The sequence below is a fragment of the Puntigrus tetrazona genome, chromosome 7 (assembly GCF_018831695.1).
Source record: "Puntigrus tetrazona isolate hp1 chromosome 7, ASM1883169v1, whole genome shotgun sequence".
Classification (NCBI taxonomy): domain Eukaryota; kingdom Metazoa; phylum Chordata; class Actinopteri; order Cypriniformes; family Cyprinidae; genus Puntigrus; species Puntigrus tetrazona.
In genome coordinates this window covers 6,035,259-6,062,801 of record NC_056705.1, presented here as the reverse complement: position 1 = coordinate 6,062,801, position 27,543 = coordinate 6,035,259, and the positions used below count along the sequence as shown (strand labels likewise).

The following is a 27,543-nucleotide window of genomic DNA, read 5'->3' as shown; positions in this document are numbered from 1 at the left end:
AGAGTTCACAGGGTGGTCATCACTAACCAGAAGAGACTGCTGTGCAGAGACACATAAATGAGCAGAGATTCGCGGTCGGAAACTCGTTGAAATAACGGCACCAATAACCCCATGTAAAGAGCACTTTGTCGTCATTTTAAAGTTTGTTAAGTAGAAATTATGCCTTCGCCTCTACAAGCCATTTCATTCTCTCTCTCACATTTCTAGTATTCCTTTCCTCAGAACTGCGAGCAAACAAACTAGTCAAAGTCTGAATGCTACTTAGAGATACTACTAATTTGTGAGAATTGTTAAACTCTAAATTAAGTAGAAAACCATCAATATACACGTATATATAGTGGCTAAAAAATAGAGTATTGAATGTGTTTTTTTCTGGCAAATACAAATACATTGATACATTTTGCTGACAAAATAAATAAGTCAAAAAAGTATTGAAAACATACAAGGGCAAAAATCCACAGGAAAGCTTTGTCAGTGGAAATAAACGCAAAGCACAATGGAAGATGAAACACAGTCAAGGAAACTTTCAGTTGGTTTAGAAAAGGAAATAAAGCTGTTTAATGGCCCAGACACTCACCTGACTTGAATCAATAGAAAATAAAGAAAGATCTGAGTTCACAGAAGAGGACCAAAGAACCTTCAAGATCTGAGGAACGAGGCCAAAACCACACCTAAGCAAACAATGCATCTTGAAGCCATCATTACAGACTTTTATGCAAAGTATTGCAATACTTTTTCCCTATGCCATTCCATTTATCACTATAACTTAATTTCTCAACTTATTTGTGTGTATTACTTCAGTTGTTATCAACAAGAACTGGTGAAAATGTCATGTAAGTGGCATCTTTAGACATGCATTTACTGTGAAAAAAGGTGATGCGTTCAATACTAAAATCCACTTTTAACGTTATATCTCTATAATTTTCTAAAATGTATCAAGTCACCAATTATAGTTCACTTGAAGCAGAGTTAAGTGCACGCCGATGATCTTAAGGTTGTATTCAGACGATGTCTTGTTTGGTTTGAGGAATCTCCCTCTTCGGTGTGAATACAGTTCACAGAACAAGGTTGAATGGATGGGTTTGCGGGTCTGAAAGTGAACTGCACCAAACAATAAAAACAACACCGATTGGTCCAGTCCAAAGCAAGCGAACCAGCAGACTCTCCTGGAGTGAATACACCTCTAGATCAAGTACTGAAGAATGATTTTTACTATGTTAAGAACATCGTTCTCCCTCTTCCTCTCGTCAGATGCGGTCATTTCCAGGCTGGCAGCCGGTGTGTCCTGCACATACTCATGCGACGGACTGGTGGGCGTTACGTGAATCTGGTGATCCCTGGAGCGAAGAAGGTCCTTTCTTTGTGTGAGGTGGAGGTCTTGGGGACAGGTACTGCAAGTATAACCCTCCAGCTACAATGCACAGTGAACAGGCTCAATTTAAACCATATAAAGGAGGAATTTAGTGAAATGTGTGAAAAACTAATTTTAAAAAATGTCCTATTCTCATGTTTTGCATGCACCACCAGGCTCGATTTGCTCATATGGTACAGTGATGATATTCAGAGGCCCAAACTGAGCAAAATTAAGCAGATATGGTGAAGCTGATAGTAAAGCAGTGAGATCTTTATTACAGTATAGCAGATTAATTTAATAAAATTATATAAACATCACTCATCACTTTATATCTCCTATGTATTAGTAAACACATACAAATGCAAAGCCAAGCTGCTTCGGTCCAGTGAATGTTTACTAAGAATACAAAGTTCTTCTTCTTATTATTATGTTTTTTATACAAATCAGTAAAGATTTGAATGTGTGCAATTATACTAAAAGGACATTTAGTTAATAATAAAAATTATATCAATTAGAGACAGAATTCAGTATATTGAGAATAATCGTGTTGATCATTTATAAACTCATTCATTTATCTATTATGACACTTCATAAAGCAAATCAAACAACTTACAGTTACTTTTATACCAAAAAATAAAAAATAGAAATGGTTAGTGGTAAACAAAATCCTGTTGAAAGGGGTTAAAAGAAGCATCACAGTCCTGCACATTCAAAGCATCACTACATTCACGTGAAAGGGTTTCTTAAGTCCCCGAAATAGCTAAAGCATAAAAGCGCTTTCTGGAGGCTGATCCGTGAGTGCTGCGGTCGCTCTTTTCTGATTCACGTATGTCTGTGTGGACACGCACATGCTTATTTGCCTAACGATGTGTTTTAGAGTTCATGTTAAGCAGAACAATCATTAAGGTAAAGCTTCTCTCGGCGCTACTCTGACTGACCCTGCGATGAGAGACAAACTACTAGAAGAGGTGAGAGCGAGATGAGTTTTTCTCACAATATGTCCCTAAATCACATCAAATGTTGACAATTTGACAGTCACTGTAAAAAAAGAAAAGTTGACTTAACTTAAAATTTCAAGGCAACTGAGTAAGTCACTGAGTAAAGTCTCATCTAACACACTTTATTATCTTTAATGCACATGTCATTTTTTTTCCTATTATTCTCTGAAAATGTTCATATAGAAACGACAAGCATTAACAGATAAGTTAGTCTAATAAATAAAACTAACCTCGAGAACGACGACAACAAACGAACGTTAAAAAGAGTGCTTTACATCACAGTGCAAACAATAACGATCAAATAACAACCATAAAAAAAACAAAAAACAGCAAAACGATAATCATAAAGGTTCATGCTGCAATGCATGCTGGGAATCCACAAAGCCTTAACATTTCAACAATAATCATTTTTTTGTTCAGCCAACTGTGTTTGACCAGTTGGAGCGACATTCGCATTTTTGTACGTGGTCCGTATTTGGCATTTCAAAAAGTTTCTTGTTAAATCATACCACGGTAATATTTCTTGTGCGAAACACTTTATGTTGGGTTTTTATTATTATTGAATAGAAATGATACTGTAGGAAAAGCACATTTGCTGCAATCTAGACCACGAAAAGCCACTCATCAGTAATGGTTCCCCTCAGCTGAAAGCAGGTTTGAAGATCCCTGACGTGAATCTGAGCTGGATTCGGCCTCCGGAGGAAACCATCACCGAGGACACAGGTATATTAACTGAAGAAAGCCCACAAAGACATCATTATGTTGTACATTGTGTTACAGTGACAGCTCTGTAATGAGTCCACTACTTATTTACAGGTCCCTGAGGGTCTTTTGGAAAAAAGGGGACTCTTTTGAGCAAATATTGTTCACGCAGCCATCAGTTTGTGTGATTATATATATATATATATATATATATATATATATATATATATATATATATATATATATATATATATATATTGATTTTTTTAATTTACCTAATGGTTCATATATGATTTGCATTGGTGAAGTCATACATAATTAGCCTAGATGCTCTTCAGATTCAAAAATGTTGATAAAATGTAACATTTACTGAAACATATGAAGATTCATACAACTGTACTGTAATATTATAGCAAGTTTTCAGTTACACTAAGGACGTTTTTTGCTTTTACGTTTAATGTTTGGAAAATATATTACCGAGTAGATTACCTGCTGAGTTTAATCCAAAATTTATTATATCAGATTTGTATTTATTTTTATTTTTGTCCATATAAGACATGCATATGGCATGGCTGTTTTTACAGTCTGATGTTGATTTGGGAAATTGAATGACAATATTCTAAAAATCCAACTAAACTGTAAAAAAAAGGGGTGGATATGGTTTTTATGAAGTCCTGGACTATTTACAAAATAATGTTTATGAATAGCGTGATGTTTAATCTTACGGCTGGTTGATTAAAAACATACGATCAACTGTTAGTTATTGCTCTGCTGAAATGTGTAACTGTGATATGATGTTATTTTGATTTTTGCTTCATAACTTTCGTAGAGAATTCTTTATATGCTCTCTTAATAATCAGCCACCGCAGTGTGACGCTATCAGACTAATCTGTACAGCTTGTGCTCGACCTGAAGCACCTTTACTGGGAGATGGTTATTAACTTCAGCTTGCACATGTATGAAGAATAGACTGTAAAAGTAAATAAAAATAGGAGTCATGATATTTAGCAATTCTGACAAGATATTAAAAATTAATCTGACCACAAAGTCAGAGTGTCTGGGTCCCAAAACACACGTTCGATCAGCTGAAAGGACGCGTGTACTTGTATTGAGGAGTGAAGAGATCGAATCGAGGGCACAGGACGGATATTAGAAGATCAATACAGAGAGATGGCCGGAGCGGATCAGCGATGGAGAGAACCGAGGTCGTTATCCACGCTGGCTCATGTTTGGATATGCTAAAAGCTTCATATGAAATCATGAGAAGAATTCTGTTAAATGAAATGAGACTTAACATGTGTTTTTATTTCAAAATATATATAGATTTTTTTTATAAACAGTAACACCAATGACGAGGCCACTACCTTCATTATACATTTTATAATATTTATTTGGCTTTTTTATGTCATTTACATAATATATTTGATATTGTATGAATACATTATTATTGTATTTTATGTGAAACTAAAAACGTTCCCTCGGTACATGGCTGTGGGCTTGGGATTCGTTATAATTAAAAACAATTACAAACTTAATTATAAAAAGAATTATAACTATAACACACACCCAGTTAAAAAAATCCCATATGCCCCCCTTTATTAATGATTTTACAGATTTGCTCTTATGGTACTTATCGTATTTTGCATTTTTAGATTTATTTTCAGTTCTTTGCTTCATAATGTAATGTATAATGCACAAGAAAACTAGATTGCAGTAAACACATAATTGTGTTGAAACTGTGAATATTAAAGCAGTGTAAATCAAAGATGATTCGGACAACATTCCTCTCCTCCGGCACACTGAGCTGAGAAGAAAACCGTTATAAAGACGCAATTTCCTGTTTCATTTGTAATACATATTTAAATTTTTATGTTTTCAGTTTTCTTTTTCGCCTTTATGAACACACTCACCTGATGCATCTTCTTTCCACATCACCTCTCGCTCAGCGGCTGGCGGTTGAGTCCACTGCAGCGTCACGCCAGAAACCCCTTGTTTCGCCAGAGCAGACCGAAGCTGAAATAAAAGCAGGTCTCGCCATCTGTGTGATTTGGTTTCAGATTTCTGCATGTTTCCGTCTCTCACCTGGGACAGGAGCTGGACTCTCATCTCAGGGTCAGACAGACTAGAACTGGACTTCAGTTTCATCATTCACAAAAGGTCTTCTTATAAGAAAGACCTAAAAGAATGACACAAAAGAGTGACTACAGACAGACGTGGGGGGAAAAGCTAAATGCAAATAATAATATGCAACCAAATGACATAATAATCAAATACATCATGCATCATATTGCATCTTTTGCTTTTGACAACAATTCACAGCATTTTGGTGCAAATGCATATCACTTACTATTAAACATGAAGAGGTTATGTACACAAAGTAAAACAAATATGACCCAGATGAAATTATGTTCAGCATATGTGAAAATGGGTTGAGAATAATCTCTCAGATTCAGACAGAGGTCTTCTTCATATTATGAATGACTGTCAACAGCAAAAACACTAGAAAAGCAGCACATTTTGGGAAACACTGTGCTCAAGTGAAACAGACTCCATTTTGGAATCAACATCCCACAATGAGTAAGATTTCTTTCATTTATAGCTTATCATACCTCCATAGACCTCCACCTCACAAAGAGTAAGAATCTTTGAATCTCCAGGAATGAACAGATTGACGTATTGACCCTCCATACCGTTACATGTGAAGGTGGAGGAAGCGCCAGCTGGAATACTAGGAATCACAGCACATCTAAAGAGAGATGGAGAAAACCTCATTCAGACTTCATATGTGTTTCAGGGGTTGTTTATGGATATGAAGTCACTGAAAGAGGATCTCACATGGGATTGTTGTTGCCGTTGTTCTCCAAAGAGTTTCCGATGTGAATCTCAGTTCCGTTTATTCGTTCTGGACAGCAGTCTAGTCTGTTTGTGACGACGACTCTATTAACTCTGTACACAGAGCCCAGATCAAGCCTCCACCATGGGTTAGTCTGAATATCGGTTGAGGAACATGATGACCACGACTTTCTGAAACCAGGATTAAAGTCAATGGCTTGTTTAGCGTACCAGAGGCCATACGTGGATGACTGTGTGACATTTCTTCCCGTCAAATAATCTGAAAGATGTCACAATGTCAAGAAATGGTTTAGTCAGCACATTTTATATTTGAAAGTGTTTCAGGAGGTTTGCTTTAATCTATAATGCATTTCTAACTGATCTATCTGTACTGTTGAGTATTGACAAAGGAATCTCTCTTCATTTGCGAAGAGTGAAATCGTAACAATTGTCTCATTTAAGTAACATTTCACATCAGCAAAAAAAAATAGTCTAACATTGACTGTCGCATAAATATTGTAAAAAAGAAAAATGTTAAAAAAAAAAAAAAAAAAAAAAGCTAGGCCATTGCGCATGTGCAGTCCAGAGCACTTGATTCATGACTGATGCATTGCCCAAATTCCCACATTGTGGTCTTTGCACTTGATCACTTGACTACTTAAATTATATATTTCCCTGACCCAAGTGTTTGTTGAACTTTTCATTACCCGATGGGATGCATCCCCCCCCCCACACACAAAATAGAATAATACTACTAATAATAGTTGACCCAGCAATGAAAATTAGCCTATAATTTAGTCACCCCCAAGCAATCATAGGTGTATGTGACTTTCTTCTTTCAGAGTTTTTTACAAATGTATCCTGGCTCTTCCAAGTGTCATGAACTGTTCCTCTGTGGCTCTCTCCGACACGGCCACCGGAGGGAACCCTCCCCTAACTGTCCCGAACTGCAGTTCCCATCATGCTCCTCTCCCAGGACTGATTATCTGAGCAGGTGCATCTCCACACCAGCCATTTAAAAAGTGTTCTGACTCCTCTTTGTTGCGAAGTCACTGTTTTCACCCTCCTTTTTCTGATTGTTTGCTGCCTGCCTTCTGACTCCCTGTCTTTGATTCCTGCCTCGACCATCGCCTGGTACTGTTTACTATTCCGTCTCTGTCTCTTACATTCCTGTCACTGTTGTTGATTCTCTGCCTGTTAGACCAATATCAATAAAGAACCAGCAAATGGATCCGAACGTCTCTGACTCCTTGCTACAGAAGACCTCGCCACCACAGGATTCAGCAGCTCTTTATGATCTGGTTTTCGAGGTTTCATCTCAAGCCGACATGCTCACCACCCATCAACAGCAATCGCTAAAGCTAACCATGCTGACTGAAGAGTTAGTTATCGACACGGCCTCTCTTCGACTGTTGCTACCTGATACATTTGAGGGCAACCCTGCCAAATGTAAAGGTATTTTACTACAATGCTCCCTGTATATCAATCAACATGCCCGTTTGCACCCCACAGATGATAGATGGGCAGATGAATGATATAATTTCCCACGTCAGTTCAGAGCCTTACATGAACACCCTGCGGAGGGGAAGGAGCCTGGGGAACAGCTGTTGACATTACAGCAATGTAAAGCTGCGAATTGTACACTAACCTTCCACACCCTTTTAGCACAAATCGGATGGGTATCAGATCTGCTAAGACGGATGTACCGCAACTGACTTAACAACAACCTGCAAGCCGAGCTAACCTGCCATGATGAGGGTAAATCTTTGGATTGATAACTCGATGAGGAGTTGTTGCAACGGGCACTAGCAAACTTACTCTCCTCACCAACTCGTTTGTCCCGATAAGGCTTAACGCATATAACCTGATCAGGATTCATGAGGGAGACAAATGCAAAACTGCCTTCTCTACGACTACTGGTCACTATGAATATCTGGTCATACCGTTCGGCCTCTCCAATAGTCCTTCCATGTTCCAGGTCTTCGTCAACTAAATCTTTCGAGACATGCTGAACCAACCCCTTAACGTCTAGATTGCTGACATACTCACCAGATTTCCCTTCCCCTGTTAAACATGTCAGTGCAGTCCTCCTATGCCTCATACAAAATCAATCATATACCAAATTGAAGAAATGTGAGTTTCATCAGTCCCAAGTCTCCTTCTTATTCTACATCATTGGTCCAGAGGGGGTGACCATGGATGACTGCAAGGTTCAGGGCATCATCAACTGGCCTCAACCCACAATACTGAAAGAGATGCAACATTTTCTGAGATTTGCTTACTCAGAAAATCCCTAAACGTCCCACTGCCTGGGAAACAGCAAAGATAGTAATGAACTAAGTCTTCTGCTTCTACGGTCTGCTGGAGGACATCATGTCCCATCGAGGCCCTCAGTTCACGTCACGGATATGGCACACTTTCTGCACCCAACTTGGCATTAATGTCAGCCTAACCTCTAGTTATCACCCCCAGTCAAATGGACAAGCCGAACAGCTCAATCAAACAGGATTGGGCCGCTACTTCCCATGGGCAGAGTATGCTCAAAACTCCCACCGCAAATGTGTTTTGGGTTTCCAACCACCAGGTAAACCCTCCGACTGCGGCGGTTAGTGCTCGGGGAGCGTTCCCTCTGGTGGCCATTGGAGATAGCCACAGAGGCGCAGTTCAGGACAGAGCCCCCTCCCTGCGATCGGCTCCAGAAGTAAGGAATAGCTCTGAGCTGAGGTCTTCCCCATGGTCGGGGAGTGGGCTTGTCCGGTTGGTCCTGGTGGAAGTCAAAGGTCAGCTAAGAGTGTTGTGACTTCTCAGTGATTTGAGTTTCTAATTTTAAAAGATCAAAATATTTGTGTTACAAAAACCCATCAGTTTTCTTCAGAAGACATTTGTTAACTCCACCAGAGGCGCATTGTCACGGTTCATGGATTCATTGTCTCATCTTGTGTGTCTGTTTGTTATGTGCAAACAGTTTTAGTACATTTTTCAGTAGTGTTTGGGTGTGTCTGAGCTCATTATTTGGGCTATTTAAGACCAGCTAACGCCGCTCTCACTGTCAGATCCTCACCGTTGTCCTGAGTTCCAATCCTGATGTTGCTCTGTTTGTCAGTCTTCTGGATTGTTCCTGACTTCGGAGGATTCCGCTTGGATTGGCGGTCCACTGCGTCCCTGCACCCGCTTTCCATCCTCGCGCTGCACGAGCTCCACCGCCATCAGTGACTTTCTCTCTTGTTTATCTTCTAATAAACTGTTGTTAACCGCAATTGAATCCTTCTCTTGATTCCCGTGACAGAAGGATCTGACCATATATGGATTCAGCGGAAGCTCTAAATATTCAAGGATTGCTTGAAAACAACAATGCACGATTGGATTGTCAAGACAAGCAAATGCTTGCGACGGGACGAGCCGTGCAAGCGCTAGTGGTGCAGGTGTCCGAGCTCACCAATCAACTCCAACAACTGCGGACGCCCACTGCGGAGCGTTTTTAGTTAAGTGCTCAATGTTTTTCTCACTTCAGCCACAGACTTTTGCTACTGAAGAGTCCAAGGTAGCGTTGGTACTCACCCTGTTGTCTGGGAAGGCAGCCTTATGGGAAGCGCGGTGTGGGAGAATCGCCATCCCTGTTGTTCCTCGTTCCAAGCACTGTCTGAGGAGATGAAAAGAGTTTTCGATCGTGCAGTAGTCGGACGTGAGGCGGCACGCAGACTGGCCGATCTCCGTCAGGGTGAAAGATCTGTTTCGGACTTTTCCATCGAGTTCTGAACCCTGTCGGCTGAGTGCAAATGGAACGAGGAGGCGCAGTGGGACATGTTCCTGCATGGGTTGACTGACCGGATCCAGAGAGATATTTACCTTGGAGTTACCCAACAGCTTGGATGGACTGATTGATCTTGCTCTCCGTGTGGATTCTCGATTACAGCAACGCGCGACCAGCGAACATGTCGTCAGCTATCACCACCAGTTACTGAATTTTCTCCTGTTGACTCTGGACGCATGGTCAGTCACTCATCTGACACGAACCCATGCAGGTTGGTAGAGCTCGGCTTTCCCGGGAGGAGAGAGATCGTCATAGAGCCAAAGGACTTTGCATGTACTGTGGGGCATCAGGCCATTTTTTGGTGGATTGCCCGGTAAAAGCACAAGCCTGGCGGTAGAATTGAGGTTACTGTCGGGTGGAGTATCACTGAACAAATCCTCAACCACCACCCTCCTCCCGGTAAGACTGCAGTGGGCAGACGGAAGACATGACTGTTCGGCCATGCTGGACTCGGGGGCTGAAGGTAACCTTTTGGACCGAACTCTTGCTCTTCAACTCCACATTCCCACGGTCTCTCTACGTCACAAGGTCTCTGTCTGTGCCCTCAATGGACAAGCCCTTCCTGACATCACTCACTCCACTATATCTGTTACGCTTGTCACATCTGGAAATCATACAGAGACAATTAAATTTTTATTGACTGATTCACCTCTCATCCCTGTGGTGCTAGGCCATCCCTGGCTTGTTCGGCATAACCCTAGGGTCAACTGGGGCCAGAGTTCAATTACTGCGTGGAGCGACAACTGTTATGCCTCTTGTCTTGTGTCTGCTTGTTCTCCTGTGTCTTGTGTTTCGTTTCAGGATGAGGCGGTGAGTCTGTCAAACGTGCCCAAGGAGTACCTCGACCTGAAGGAAGTGTTCAGTAAGTCCAGGGCTGCTTCTCTTCCTCCACATCGTCCCTATGACTGTGCGATAGATCTAGTTCCAGGTACGTCTCCGCCTAAGGGCAGTTTATACTCACTTTCAGTTCCTGAAAGGGAGGCCATGGAGAAATATATTTCAGATTCTCTAGCAGCCTTCTTCTTCTCCAGCGGGGCAGGATTTTTTTGTCGCGAAGAAGGATGGCTCTCTGCGACCTTGCATTGATTACCGAGGCTTGAATAACATCACGGTAAAGAACACCTATCCTTTGCCGTTAATGTCTTCAGCATTCGAGAAGTTGCAGGGAGCATCCATCTTCACCAAATTAGATTTGCGTAACGCCTACCATTTGGTCCGCATAAGGGAGGGGGATGAGTGGAAAACTGCCTTTAATACCCCCAGGGCATTTTTGAGTATCTGGTCATGCCGTTTGGGCTGTCTAATTGCCCCACAGTTTTCCAAGCACTCGTCAATGATGTGCTGAGAGACATGGTAGATCAGTTCATATATGTCTACCTGGATGACATATTTTTTTTTTTTTCATCTCTCCAGGAACATGTGCAGCATGTCAGGCGAGTGCTCCAGAGGCTGTTGGAGAATGGGCTTTTCATGCACAGTCAGTTCCCTTTTTGGGGTATATCATCTCGGCCGAGGGAATTCGCATGGACCCCGATAAGATCAAGGCTGTGGTGAATTGGCCAACCCCTGATTCCCGTAAGGCCCTGCAGAGGTTTCTGGGGTTTGCCAATTTCTACCGACGTTTTATTCGTAATTTCAGCCAACTAGCCGCTCCTCTGACGGCCTTGACCTCCATCAAGATGGCGTTCAGGTGGTCCAATGCAGCTGAGGCTGCATTTGCCAAACTGAAGCGCCGCTTTGTTTCGGCTGCCATTCTGACTGCCCCTGATCCCACACGTCAGTTTGTGGTGGAGGTCGACGCCTCAGAGGTGGGGGTAGGTGTGGTGCTGTCCCAGCAGGTTTCCTCGGATGATAAGATGCACCCCTGCGCGTTTTTCTCCCATCGATTATCCCCTGCTGAACGCAATTATGACATTGGTAACAGAGAGTTGTTGGCGGTTAAGCTTGCTTTGGAGGAATGGCATCATTGGTTAGAAGGGTCAGAGTACCTTTCATCGTCTGGACCGATCATAAAAACTACATCAGATGTAGTACATCAGATCCGCTAAACGGTGGGCACTGTTTTTCGGTCGTTTTGATTTCTCGCTGTCATACCGCCCGGGGTCCAAAAACATCAAACCCGATGCGCTGTTCCGTATCTTTGATTTTTCAGAACGCCCGTCGTCTCCTGAGTGCATACTACCTGAGAAACTCATTGTTTCTACACTCACTTGGGAGATCGAATCGAAGGTTCGCACAGCCTTAGAAGAATAACGCTTCCGTCCGGTGCCCACCGAACCGGTTATTCGTGCCTGAGGGGTTAAGGTCCAACGTTATCCGGTGGGGCCAATGTGGCTTGTCATCCAGGAATTGGACGCACTAGGTTTCTAGTTAACCAACGATTCTGGTGGCCCGCCATGGCTCGGGACATTCAGGATTTTGTTTTGGCCTGTTCAGTCTGCGCTCGTGGTAAGACTTCCAATCGACCCCCAGAGGGATTACTTCAACCGCTGTGTTTCATGTCTCTAAATTAAAACCTGTTTTTCATTCACCCCTTAATCCGCCGGTCCCGGTTCCTCCACCGCCGCGTCTCGTAGACGGGGAGCCAACATATTAGGTCAATCGTATTCTGGACTCAAGGCGCAGAGGACGTGGATTCCAGTACTTGGTGGACTGGGAAGGTTACGGTCCAGAGAAGAGAAGTTGGGTTCCTGCCAGGGACATTCTGGATCACTCTCTTATTGATGATTACAATCAACGGGTAAGATTGGCTGGGAGCGCCAGGGGGCACTCTTAGGAGAGGGGGTACTGTCACGGTTCATGGATTCATTGTCTCATCTTGTGTGTCTGTTTGTTATGTGCTGAGTGTTTGGGTGTGTCTGAGCTTGTGATTGCGATCTGATCAGCCCCAGCTGTGGCTCATTATTTGGGCTATTTGAGACCAGCTAACGCCGCTCTCATTGTCAGATCCTCACCGTTGTCCTGAGTTCCAATCCTGATGTTGCTCTGTTTGTCGGTCTTCCAGATTGTTCCTGACTTCGGAGGATTCCGCTTGGATTGGCGGTCCACTGCGTCCCTGCACCGCTTTCCATCCTCGCGCTGCCCGAGCTCCACCGCCATCAGTGACTTTCTCTCTTGTTTATCTTCTAATAAACTGTTGTTAACCGCAATTGAATCCTTCTCTTGATTCCCGTGTCACGTATGGGTTAGTTTTACAGCGGATATATGTTCTTTATTGAGATTCAAAATAGTTGCCACTATCCACCAACATTATCAAGCTTGGAAGAGCCCAGATACTTTTTTAAAAGTACGTTTTTACACCTATGTTGGCTTGGAGGTAAGTAAAATATGAGCTAGTTTTCAGGTTTGGGTGAACTATTCCTTTAAGTGTTTGCATATAGTAATATATTAATTTAAATGCTTGGCATCATTAATACTGTGCTTTGGTGTTTTTGAAGACCTGGAATAGTCTTGCTCATTATCAAGCGGCTAAGAGCACAAGTGTAGGTATTTGTACAGGGCACAACTGTTTGTATGTGTCATTAGCATCTGGCAATATGGGGTTTTATTTAGAAGGTGCAATTTGCGCTTTCTCTGTTTATATAAATATGTGATCAACGTCCGTGTATATTTCTTACATTTTTGGAAGTCGACTAGAACTAGAACTAGACCTATATTAAAAAATCTATTTTTGAGAAAACCTACAAAGTCAGAATCTCAAGGTTGCTTGTTCTGAATTACCTGGAAAAATCGCATAAACTCCCACTTCACAGAGAGTAAGAATCTTTGAATCTCCAGGAATATTCACAGTAACATAGCGTCCCTCCATCCCATCACACGAGTAGCTGGAAGTAGCTCCGTCTGGAATAGAAGAAACTGTAGCACATCTGAAGAAAGATATAAGATTAAGTTACTCCATTTTGTTACTCTTCTTTGTGGGGCTGTTGATTTAATTTAGTTTTGGGGAGGAGCTTGTCTCTTCAATATGTGAAGTCTATAAATCACAAATGACTGTTGACTTGCATTCAACTAAATGGTTTCAGCTCACTGCCCTGTAAACTACTCATAATTTAGAACTGCAGTCGACCCGGATGCTACATCTGTATAGAACTAAAATTGTTATGTTTATTCATGTGAAAAATGTTTAAGTTTTGTTTAGTGAAGATTATTTGGACAGGGTGGAATTGCTTTAGTAAATTCCAATGAAATATAAGAAGATATTAGAGACTCACACTGGGTTGCTGAAAAGATCTAAAGAATTGTTTCCGATCCGAATCTCTGCCCGTTTAACCTGTCTCCACAGCAGAGCGGTCTGTTAGTGAGGTCACTCTGTTCACGCTGTAGGTCTTCATCAGGTCCAGACTCCACCACGGGTCACTCTGTAACTCTGTATGAGTACAGGTGGAGTTCAACCCATCCAGAGCGTTTGTGGCATACCAGTTGTAGGCTAACGTCGACTGATTGGCCGTGCCCAATGTTGCTACGTTCACTGGAATATGTTTCAAGAGAAAACCTTATTTGTAATTACAATTGCACAATTACAATTACAATACCCATTCTGACTGGAACTGTGTGTGTAATAATGCAGTAGCAGCATTAATAATAGGAGTTTCTATGAAGCTGTACACTAAAGGCAGTAAAACTCCCACAACTTGTATTCCTTTTCACACAAAGCATGATTTGTAGGTCTACAGTTTTGATTAAGTACTCCTTGAATATCTGAATGAACTACCTCAATATGTACCTGAAGCAACGTAATACATAAACGTGCCTATATCAGCATAACAAAAATATGCCTGGGTCAATTTTAGCACCACTCACTTGTTTCATTTTGAAACTGTCACCAAACACACAGTAAGGTACATAAGGTGCAGCAGAAATGTATTTAGAAGTACTTATTCGAGAAGTGCCTGGTTCGGTGCTTGATCTGTACAGAGGTGACTCATATTTTGCCAGAAACAATGGCTTGAATCAAAACACCTTAATAAATGTGTGTTTCTCACAGTTGTGCTTCACAAGACTGCAGGTTAAGTGTGTGGATTAATGATAGACTAGATAAACTAGACATTTGTCTGTGTTTTTGTTAGTAGAAACTGTAGAACCATTATTTGAATTATATATATTTGTTTTTGGTTTCTTTTTTTTTAGAAAAACCTAAATGGCACGTAAAACCAAATGAACTTTGGATGCTTTACATGTCTCATCCTAACTATCTGTGCATGCAGTCAAATAGTTAGTCAAAGTACAGGTATCTAAAACACACTAATGAGTGTAAACAGGAGTTAATAAATATTAAGCATGTTAAAGATAAAAGTACATTAATTGAATGAATAAAATTTGATTGTGTTTAGACTAAAATTGAATTAATGTGAATTAGGCAATTAACAATTATGTGTAATAACTCTGACCTTCTGTTCCATTTGCCTTCATTTGAAGTAAGAAAACCCTTAAAAAAAAAAATATAGATTAATGCTTAGTTTTAGTAATAGTATAGTATGGTATAGTAATAGTACCATAAGTAAGCTTAAAACTACACTCTCAGAAATAAAAAGTACAAAAGATGTGACTGGGGTGTTACTTTTCACTTTTATACCTAATAGGTTTGAATATGTACACTTTAAGTACTAATATGTACCTTTTAGGTACCAAAATGCTTATGCACCTGCATTTCTGGGAATGTACTATTAAAGTACTAAAATGTACACTTTAGGTACTAACTTGCACTTACTTGAACCCTATTGGAAAAATAATTAGCAAATATTTACCTTTTGAAAATGTTTTTTTTCCTTTTCTGAGACTTTACTTACCCAAAAGTGACAGAGTCCGATAGAAAACCTTCATGTCCATATCAAGAACTTGAATCGTTCTGCTTTAAGGTGAGGATGTTTGAATCAACAGAGAGAGAGAGAGAGAGAGAGAGAGAGAGAGAGAGAGAGAGAGAGAGAGAGAGAGAGAGAGAGAGAGAGAGAGAGACGAGAGAGAGAGAGAGAGAGAGAGAGAGAGAGAGAGAGAGAGAGAGAGAGAGAGAGAGAGAGAGAGAGAGAGAGAGAGAGAGAGAGAGAGAGAGAGAGAGAGAGAGAGAGAGAGAGAGAGAGAGAGAGAGACAGAGAGACAGAGAGAGAGAGAGAGAGAGAGACAGAGAGACAGAGAGAGAGAGAGAGAGAGAGAGAGAGAGACAGAGAGAGAGAGAGAGAGAGAGAGAGAGAGAGAGAGAGAGAGAGAGAGAGAGAGAGAGAGAGAGAGAGACAGAGAGAGAGAGAGAGAGAGAGAGAGACAGAGAGAGAGACAGAGAGAGAGAGAGAGAGAGAGAGAGAGAGAGAGAGAGAGAGAGAGAGAGAGAGAGAGAGAGAGAGAGAGAGAGAGAGAGAGAGAGAGAGAGAGAGAGAGAGAGAGAGAGAGAGAGAGAGAGAGAGAGAGAGAGAGAGAGAGAGAGAGAGAGAGAGAGAGAGAGAGAGAGAGAGAGAGAGAGAGAGAGAGAGAGAGAGAGAGAGAGAGAGAGAGAGAGAGAGAGAGAGAGAGAGAGAGAGAGAGAGAGAGAGAGAGAGAGAGAGAGAGAGAGACAGAGAGAGAGAGAGAGAGAGAGAGAGAGAGAGAGAGAGAGAGAGAGAGAGAGAGAGAGAGAGAGAGACAGAGAGAGAGAGAGAGAGAGAGAGAGAGAGAGAGAGAGAGAGAGAGAGAGACAGAGAGAGAGAGAGAGAGAGAGAGAGAGAGAGACAGAGAGAGAGAGAGACAGAGAGAGAGAGAGAGAGAGAGAGAGAGAGAGATTAGCCTAACTTTACATACCACAACTGTCAGAGGATGTGTCCTTTAAAATAGGTTTATTTTCACATTGAAGTTTAAAAAGATCTGATGTAATTCTAAGATTAGTATTATGACTAAACAAGCAAACGATTGGTAAGCTTCCAAAAAGAAGAAGAAAATAAATCATCCATCAGAGAGAGATAGAAGGAACATCAGGAATGGTCAAATCCAAAAAAAAACAGATCGCTTCTGGAAGTGCATTCTCTGGATCTCTATAAGACCAACCTGCACCAGAATGACAGGAAGAAAACGAAGTATGGAGAAGGCTTGGAACACATCCTCATCTGTGAAACACGGGCAGTGTGATGATGAGCATGACTGTGGGTCACTGGTGTTCAGTGATGATGAGACAGAAGACAGAGGGAATACTAAAGTGTACAGGGATATACTGTCTGGCCAGAGAAATGCAGAAAAGTTGATTGGACGGGAAGAACAAAGGCAACACGAGCAACCCAGGTGTTTCTGAAGGTAAAAAAGTGTGTATATTCTGCTCTGGCCGAGTCAATCTCCTGACAGCTTTCACTCGCTGAGGACAAGACTAAAGACAAGACAGACAGACCTGGTGAAGCATCTCTGCTGATGTCCATAAGTTCTAGACTAAAGGCAGTAATTGTCTGCCAAGGATTCTCAGCAAAATATAAAAATGCACATTTTATTTATACATTTTATTTTGTAATCCTATGCATTTATGCTATATTTTTGTATAACCCTTTGAATTAAAGCTTAAACTCAATCTTGATTGTTTCATTTTATTTCTCTTCTGGTAGCATACAGCGGCAAAATGGTAAAAAAAAAAGTTTCAGTGTCCCAATATAGATGAACTAACTGTATATACGGTGAACGCCGAAACCAAACTTCATAACTTTATAGCAAGTTGACGCTGGTCACACACTTACATCAGCTGAATTTAACATAATTAACCAATCATTAAGAACAGAAAGCTGTGTATTCAGTAATATTCTTGTACAAAAACAAGCTTCTTCTGTCCCGACATGAAACATTCTGATAGGATTAACAGCCTAGTGTACTTGAGCATTGCGTCGTCTTATAAAGTGATCTCTAGAGCGTGCTCAGGTCAGTGAAAGCTTTGCAGCCTCTGCTGGTACATGCTCAAAACTACAGTGTGCCAGATATATTATTACTGTCAAATGTGCAGATTTCCCACAGAATCAAGCTACTCAAGAACTGTGGCGGTGGGTTGATTTATTTTTATTATTATTTTGTGTATGTATAAGTTCTAAACGCATGAATAATTCTGTAGGGTTCCATTTTACATCAGTAGTAGTCTATAAAATATTAAGTATACTAAATATTATGACAGTACTTTCACACTTGTGCTAGATAAAGTAGCATTGGTATATTTGTAGAAATAAAATTATGCATTTTTCTTTAATGCCAAAATAAAAAAGTTGTTCCATGAATATATTTCCTAAAGTAAACATGTCAAAACTCATTTGGCCACGCCATGTGAAGATTTACCTGCACATTTCCATTGAGGTTCCCGGAAAACAGATTCTAAGAAAACAGTGCTCAAAGAAGCTTGTCTTGCGCTTCTCAGCTAGCTCTGGTACTTTTATGTGCAAATGAGTCATTGCTGTGGTTCTCAAATTACAGTTTTATTAAGATTCAGAATCAGACACACATGAAATCTACTCTAAATCTTTGTTCGTATGGGTTTTTTGCACTTGCTTGTGCAAATCATTAGACTAGTTTTATTTAGCTAGCATTAGGACTTGCATGCCAAGAAGCACAAGAAACTGAATGGAAAGTCGACGATTTCCTTGGAGAATCTCTTTAAGAACGTGTTGATTCATTGATCACCCCAGGATTTAAATAATCACGCCAGATCCTCGCATGCACTCATGATCTATCGGCTGATCACAGACTTGTGTTTGGCATCATGTTTTGGTTTGCAAAGTCATGTGTCACGGCACATTTAATAATCTAGTAATAATCTAGCAGGCAAAACAAGCCACCACACTATAACTCTGAATCATACATGAAGGCTTATAATGGGAAACAATGCTCTTAAAAGGACAAAAGAGATTCTGGATAACAGACATCAGATGATATTCCAACTGTGCTTGGTTAAAATACATGCACAATAAAATAAAATGGATGAAAAATGTGCATGCATCAGACTGAACTGACGTTATATTCCCCTCCTCAGAGCTCTCTTTTGCTTTTGTTTCTGCTTCAGCTTCTTTAGCTTGGATTGCTGGATGGAAAACATACAGCACTTGGCACATTTTACTGGATTTCTTTCCGCTTTATATTTAACACTGACTTTTATTCAGAGCAATACAAGCATTTTAACTAGTATTGCTTAATATTTGACCACATCAGATGGATGCATTTTTTGTTTTTGAGCAGATGGTGGACTCTCGTGGAGCTCCTGATTTCCATGCTCCCTGAGATCATTCAAATACAAACAAAACAACATGGAAACGATCAATGATCCGAGTGATGGCGTGGAAATCAGGACGTATTACTTAAAGCTCTGTGAGTTAATCTAGAGCTGCTATGGTCAACATACCGTGCGGATTCAAAGCAGAAGATAGAAGATAAATCAGACGCCCTACGAATTTATCACTGGACAAAAAAACAAAAGCAACTTGATGCAGCTGTATTTTCACACTGTGTTCTTGTTGTTTTGCATAGTAGTTTACATCAGAAGTACACTTCTTGAATGATTAATGACAAATGGACATGAGCTATACTACAAACATGACAGTTATAGTAATTCAATTTATTTTTGATCATTCCTTTTAGGAGCAAATCTTAATAGTGCTAATAATGAAACTCAAGGATATGTGAAACGATCTAAACATGACATTGTTAATGTTTTCTTTCAATCAATCAATCAATCAATCAGTCAATCAATCATTTTTATTTATATAGTGCTTTTATCAACACAGGTTGTATCAAAGCACTGAACAATATAAAGTAGAAGAATACAATGACAGGGATGTATAATGATGAGAGCGAACAATTTGTTATTAAATGCAGAGACGGTCTCAATCACTAGAAGTTAAGTGTCCCCAACAAAGAAGACAGAGGAACCAAAACCCCATCCATACAGAATGAAGAAAAAAACCTTGGGAGAAACCAGACTCAGTTGGGGTCAGTTCTCCTCTGACCGGACGCCCAGCACTTAACTTCCTGTTCAATGTTAAACACAGCTGTGTCAGGTAGTGTAAATGACTTAGTGTGTGTGTGTGTGTGTGTATCAGGACTTTGACTCATATCAATCATTTAGATGGATGGAGACAAGCGTAAAAGTAAAAACTGTATGAAAATGAATCTGAGTGTTCTTTCGGCACCAGGGCATTTTGTCACATTTGTTTTGTAAATCAGACTTAGGGGTGAAGGTGTGCTGAGAAAAGCAATTCTGTTATCCTATGATGTGTGAAATATATTCAGCAAGCTGCCAGTGAGAGTTTTCAAAGGGTGGAGACTGAAGCTGCTGGGAGCGATGCAAATAAAAGTAGGCATGGATCCTAGACGTTAAAGAGCTGAAGGAGGAACTTGTCAGCTGTCATATCTGACCAACACATCACTGGTTAATGGTCTATAAAAACAAGATGGGGGCTCTCGATTGCTTGATTTTACTTTTGGGTGAGTACAAATGACACATTCTTTACGCAAAAGAGTCGAATGCAACATGAACTTCCCGAAAGCAATAGAACATTTGTTTTTGTCACAGGTGTCTTTTCCATTCGAGGCAGTTCTGAAAACACGGACGGTAAAAAAGTTCTTGTAACTAAGATTAACATCAGTTAATGCATGAAGTAACGTTGACCAAAGCAGGCGTACTCTAGCTATTTTTTAGTGGTTAATGAAATATCGTTCATTGTTCGTATGTGAACATGCAAGAACATATCAATGAAATAATGCAAACTATTTTGCAATAATTTACACTGGAATAAAAACACTTCATAATCATCTGTCCAAGCTGACAAGTTCATGTAATTTGTATTGGTTGCATACGGCTTTGAATAGAAGTGATCTCTTGAAATGTTTTAGAGAATTTAGCATTAAAAGGAACGGCTGTGCAGTCGACCACGTTTTACCAATGGGGAGCAGCAAACGCCATCGACGGCATCAGATACGCTCCGGGAGAAGCCTCATACTGCTCCATCACACTGAACCTGCTCAACCAGTGGTGGAGACTGGACCTGCTGGAGTACTACTACATTGACAGAGTGACCGTCACCAACAGAGCCGACTGCTGCTCGGAGCGCATGACAGGAGTCGAGATCCGCATCGGAAACTCCCTGAAAAACAACGGCAACGACAATCCCAGGTGAACTCATGGAAACAGCGACCACTGAGTCGGTAGAACCAGATCACCCGACTGTTCTGTGCTTCCTCTCCGCGCAGATGTGGCGTCATTACTTCACGCGTCCCACCGGGCGGCACGGTCAGCTTCAGCTGCGGCGGGATGGAAGGCCGTTACGTGAACCTGTACCTGCCTAACATCCAGACGTATCTCACTCTCTGCGAGGTGGAGGTCTACGGAAGTCCAGGTCACTTCCCACGCCTTACTCTAGGCTAGCTTTGCGGCTCACAGTTTTATGGTTAAACTTTTGTGTGTGCCGCAGATGGAAATGCGAACATCCTGTACCGTGGTTAATTTTCATAATAGTGAAATGTCAAGTGGGCACATTCATTGTCTCACAAAGACGACTGAATGAGATAAGCTATTTGTGTTGATGCATATTTTATAATCGTATTATAGTCCGCCTAAGATATCCCCAAACCTATAAAACAAACTTCAAACTACCTATTTTATATAAAATGACATAAACGCAACAGACTTAAATATGCAGGAAAATGAACACTGGAGTAGGCATATAGCCCTAAAATCCCACTTTAAACCTAACCTATCTCAAAAATATGTGAAGAAACACATGGTAAGTGCAATCACGATAATTTGTTGCGAAAATATCAAATGCAGGTCCTTCCTGGCAGAAAACAGGAGGTTTGTGTGAGACTTCTTATTAAAAGTTCTTGATCTTTTTCATTCAAATTCAAATGCACGGCATGATGATGAAGCACTCATCAACCAAAGAACGTTTGATTTTGCTGACGTGAAATCTGTCGTAAAGCTTCTTGAAGAAGCTGTAACTGTTGAACATCTGCTCAGGATGGACAAGAAGATCACAGGATACTTTTATTACAGCACAAAGATAAAACTCATTCTTGGTAATTAGATTGCATGTGTTTTGGTGTATTTTATGGTTCTGTTCAAACAAAGTAAAAATTAGACTACACGATAAGAAAGTTGACGGTTAAACAATTGCAGAAATGTTATTTAACATTATGCATTTTTCGAAATTAGTTTGCAGCAAAAATCACGCCAAACAGAATTTTATATTAAGGAAATAAGTAAACTTTATTTAACAATGCAACTGAAAGCATAATGCCATTTATTAGACAACTCAAAAATTAATAATAATAATAATTAATCACACGTAAGGATTAATTTGTAAGTCTGTTCATACTAAAGAAAGGTTTTACGTGCCATCAGTGAGTTTTCCTGCTGTAAAAATACCAGAAGTGTATGTTTTGTTGCCTGTGAATGCATGAGTATATTGTATATTTTGTAGAACCACATTTTGCATAAAAATGCAAATTCTACGGTCACGACACAAAACATGCACTGGTTGTCTTTCTGTCTTTATTACCTTGACGTTCTTGTTTTGCGTTTTCCAGCATGCTTTAGAAAAGTGCTCCTGAGGATGAAATTAACCTCCAGTGCTGAAATAACGGCAGTGAGCTACACATTTCTAAATCAGGTAAAGAGACGTGTAAAAGATAATAGAATTCAAATAGAATGGACAAAATCCTGTCATCTTTCCGATAGGCCTACCTCATATTTGATTTATAACTAAATACATAAAGCTTTTCTGTCAAACAACTTGCAAGGAAAACTACTTTATTGTTATTATTGTTGTTTCAGTTGTATATCCCTATTGATGCTTTACAAATTTGGAAGCGACTACAGTATTCTCGAGACGTTTTAAAAGTATAAACAGACTCGGTCCTGTTAATAAGCATGTGTTGCTTTAATATCTGCGTGTGTGTTTTAGCTGCAGTCTGCTCTGGGCTTGAGCTCGGCCTCTGATGTTAAACTGTCCTGGTCCAGACTCCCGTACCGCGTCGCTACAAACGAGAAGAAACCCACGAGGTCAGAGTGCGTTCTCGTTAGCACACAACAGCTTTGTTTTTGAGTACGATCGTCACAATCGGTGTGTTTTATTTTTCAGGACTTGTGCTGGCAAACGTTAAACTGGATCCACAGGCTGAGTCTTGGTTACACGAGTTATTTATAATTCATTGATTTCTGCTAACATTTTCATTGCCTTGTTGTACATGGTTCATATACGTGGTTCGAAACATTCTGTATAAATACGCAATATTTGTTTACCTCTGTTACAATACAGAGATGTGTATCTCAAAATTAAAATATATTATTATTATGTGATTTATCACGCGTATCGACAGCGTAGTCAATCAATCAATCACTTTTCTTCATCTCATATCTTCTATTTATAATGAATATAATATATTAAAACAACAAATAATGATGGCGGTCGCTCCTCAAGAGATCTGCTTCAGAAGGGATCTAGAAACGAAAATCAAGAGATTCAGATGTTCCTCGTCATTAAACGCATCCCTGAAGGATTCTACAGCATTTCCCAGGTTTCGCGTTCGGAAGGGACTCACCGTTTTCACGTCGATCACGGATGAGATCTTTTCCGGGGGTTTGAGTCCAGCTCAGCGTCACGTTAGTGATTCCTCTCGCAGCCAGAGCCGACTTCAGCTGCGGTGAACCGTTCGTTAGTGTGATAGAGATGAATCAAAAGCAGATAAGAGACAGACGTTCTCACCTCTTTCAGCAGGTGGTCTGCTGCTGTCAGGTCCATCCGATCGGCGGCGGAGTTCAACGCTAGCTTCATGAACCACTGCCTGGAGATTTCTAGGAAACGCAATCATTCTCGTTCACTCGCGTAAAAACAAAAAATGACAGAAAATCATCATAACGATAACGAATGGGTAAGGTTTGATCACCTGACTCAAACACTTCCACCTCACACACAAAGAGGGCCTTCACGAATCTACGAATGAGGACGTACCGTCCCTCGCGATCGGAGCAGGAGTACGTGATGCTGTTGGCTGCTGGATCGCTGGAGATCACGGCACAGCTGTAAGATCACACACACACACACACACATACACACAGGCGAATTAATAGATTAAAGAAGGACTTATAACAGACATGACCTTCTGGGTAAGGTACCATGTGCTAGCAAACTACATGTTTAACCGTTTAATTAGATTACAGTAATAACTGTGAGCGTGGAGCACGAATGCAATCATAAGCAGCACAGAGTAGCGCTAGCCAACAATGCATAGCTATGTATCTTTAATGCGAAAATGAGTCAAATAAAGATCATGTTCCAGGAAGATATTTTGTACGTTTCCTACTGTAAAAATATAAATATATATATATATATATATATATATATATATATATATATATATATATATATATATATATATATATTTTTTTTTTTTTTTTTTTTTTTTTTTTTGATTGGTAATATGCATTTCTAAGGACTTCGCTTCAAGTGCCATCTAAAATTTTCTTTTAAAATGAGTGTTTTTGTGCAGGTTTAGTAGGTTTAGTTTGACGACATTAAAGCGACCACTGAACGTAAGTATAGAAACATTTTAAAGATAACATTTTTAATTGCACTTAAAGTTTTTTATGTGAACTCTACACATCATATAGTCTATGCATTATTTAATCCAACCAATTACACTGCCGAAAAACTAAATGAGACTAATTAATTACCAACAATGCATTGCACGCAGCACCGGATAAGACTTCCCTTCTTAATCTTTCACAGCTGAAATGTTCACACTTATGTAAAATCACAATGTAGCGCAAAACTATAACAAATCAGACTTTAATATCACCTTATAACACATTTCTGCATGAAATGATTCTGTTGATCTGCTTGCATCGTACAGCCGATGAACCCAACGAACACGAGCTCTCACGGGAAATACCTGCTGGAGCGTCTCACCTGGGATTGTGGTTTCCTTCGTCCTCCAGAGAGCCGCCGAAGAGAATCTCGAAATCTTTCCTACCGTCTGGACAGCAGTCTTGTCTGTAGGTGACCACCACGGTGCTCACTCGATACGAAGCCCGGAGATCCAGCCTCCACCACGCTCTGCCTTCAAGGTGTGTGGCGGCACAGGAAGTGGAAGACGGCGAGGTATCCCTGCCTCCATCGATGGCGAGGTCCGCGGACAGACCCCAGAATACCGTCGACTGCGCCGCGGTTCCTCTATGTGACAGACTCTCTGGAAAAGGCAAATGAATTGGTTGTGGAGGCTGGAATCTCTCACCCCACTGCACTGGATTTACATTTTAAAACAGTTTCACGTCGCGCTGGAGCTAGTCATATTATTCAACCCCAACCACTAACCCTAACCACAACCAAATAGCGCTGAAGCAGTTTAGGACAAATATTTGGCGAGTTCATTCTTACAGAACGTGATATGATGTAGCATTTTATGCATAATTCTATAGATTTATCTTCAATGTGAAAATCAGTCATATAAAGATCACGTTCCAGGAAGATATTACTGTAAACATATCAAAACCATGTATATTTTTGTTTGGTAACATGCATTTCTAAGGACCATCTAAAATGTTCTATTCTAAAATGAGCATTTTTGTGTAGGTTTAGTTATTCCCCTTTAATGAAAACGAACAGTTTGCCGACATTAAAGCGACCACTGAACATAAAAATAGGGAAATGTTAAATATAAAATTTTTAATTGCACTTAAAAGCTTTTACATCTGAACTCGTATCGTCTATACAGTATGTAATCCAACCAATTCTACCGTAACGTGAAAATTCATTAAACGAGGCTAATTAATTACCAACAATGCATTGCAAACAGCACCGGACAATTCTATAGATGCCAAAAGTCGTTAAATGAAGCCTCTGATAGCCGGCCGTATCAAAACACTCATGTCCTGAGAGTTCGACGTGTTTCTAAGTCGACATGTTCTGTTGACCCTGAAACAATATTTTAACCCAAAAATGGCCATATCTCTACACCTAAACCTATACTCACGAGTAATGCCTAAAATGAGATTTAATAGGTGACTGGCACTGATGTACGAGCACCAAACACTGACCAAAAACTATAAACTGTTTCTTTAAATCTGTGCTTAACCATAATGTTGTTTGATGTTTGATCCAGGAACAGATCTGCCTCGAAGGCCCACTGTTCGCCCGCGCATTCGTTAAACACGTTTTATTTTCAGATACAGAAAGGTTATCTGGCCAGTTGTTGCTATAGTAAACGTATAAGGTCCGTGCGTTAATAAATAAAAAACAAATACATAAACGTTGCTCTACCTTTAGCGCCACCTGTCTGCGCCTGAACAGAAAACAGCCCTGTCCGAAAGATATTTAACGACAGATCAATATAAAAAAACAGATGTATGTTAAAGGCAAATAAGCATTCAAATGATGTTGCATTTGTTTTGTAAAGCAGTCAAAGTCAGATTCATGCGATGGATTATTCCCAGACGGGCACAAGTCAAAGTACTATAATGCAAAGCGCATGAACTCAAATACTTCCCGAATGCAAACTGCAGGTTTAATATTTATAAAAAGGAAAAGGGGGAGAAAAGTTCGTGAAAAGTGATTTAATTTTGGCTCAATGGTTTATAAAACTTTTATAATCACGTCTGGATAAATAAAAAAGTCTTACATTACCCAGAAATAATAACAGCCAGCACCGGAGGAGACCCGTCATCTTTCAAGATCTGAGCATATATATGTTAAGGGAAGAAACTACGAAAGACATTATAAGAAAGTTATGAAGCTGAGAAGAAGATCGTCGCTGTACAGTCAGCTCCTGACAGTTTCATCCATGACTGAGGGACATTTGTTACTGTTTTACATGTCAGTTAAGTCCCAAGATCATAGATTTTCATTTTAAACTCGTTAAAAACAGGTCAAATGCAATTCAGACAATAATAACAATAATAGCTCTGTAGATTAAAATAATGAGGAGCCCACATCGACTGCGGTTTGTATTTGATAATAAAATAAGTGAACTGACCTGCAGTCCGCGTGAAGTCCGGATCGATGTGGATCAGCAGCTTCTATCATTCAGTTTAAATCTGACTATGAATCCCAAAGAGTTTCTTACCGTTCGTCTCGCTGTGTGATGTCACACGGCACGGAAAATGTGGGCTGGGAGTCGGATCGAGACCGGAAAGCCAAGCTTAAACCGTCTGCTCTTCAAGCGAAACCAACGGACGGTTAAATCAAGACCAGCAGAGACCGGCTTCGATGACTGACCGGCTCTCACGTTAACAAACAATATTCAATACTTCCTCATTATTAGTTTATAAGAGGGACAGAGAAACTGGTCCTGAGAAATTCAAAGAAACACAGATTATGGCAGATCATTTTTAATGTTTTTTAAAGCAAAATAAAACACAGATTTTATGGATACAGGATATTATATTATATTATATGCACTATTGTGCTGAAACTGATCTGTACAGCATGCATTTAAGATATAAAGCATTAATATTGTTCATAATCTGGTAAAATAAAATATCATCACTGCCACTTCTAGTCGTCAATCAAGATTTTAAACATGGAAAACTCCCTAAAAAAGCCCTAAAAATAATGTTACATTTACATTATTCAAGCACTGTTTAACCATCTGATGCATTAGGGATTTTCTCTTTTAAATCAAAAACTATATATCATTTTGGAAAGAAAACATTTCTTGGCTTTCATGTGCTTTTATTCATACAACTTTTTAATTAAAATAATTCTTTATGTATCTCCATGATTCAGGTATCGATCGCATATTTTATTTATTTATTTATAAAACCGCATGTTTGCAGGAACCGTGAGAATACATAATGAAACTGATGATAAGAGCAGCTCCAGAGATCTGCTTCAACGTGGATCTAGAAATGAAAATCAAGAGATTCAGATGTTCCTCAT

The 27,543-nt window shown here is 40.2% G+C and overlaps 1 protein-coding gene and 1 long non-coding RNA gene across 2 annotated transcripts in view; both read left to right on the top strand.

The window, feature by feature from the left end:
* The window catches only part of LOC122349004, a 495,348-nt gene that overhangs the window by 106,357 nt on the left and 361,448 nt on the right, over positions 1-27,543 (top strand). The window lies entirely within an intron of this gene.
* LOC122349061 lies at positions 22,182-23,019 on the top strand. Its single transcript, XR_006251414.1, has 3 exons — positions 22,182-22,278; positions 22,573-22,670; positions 22,750-23,019. It is a non-coding gene; the product is annotated as an uncharacterized LOC122349061 (long non-coding RNA).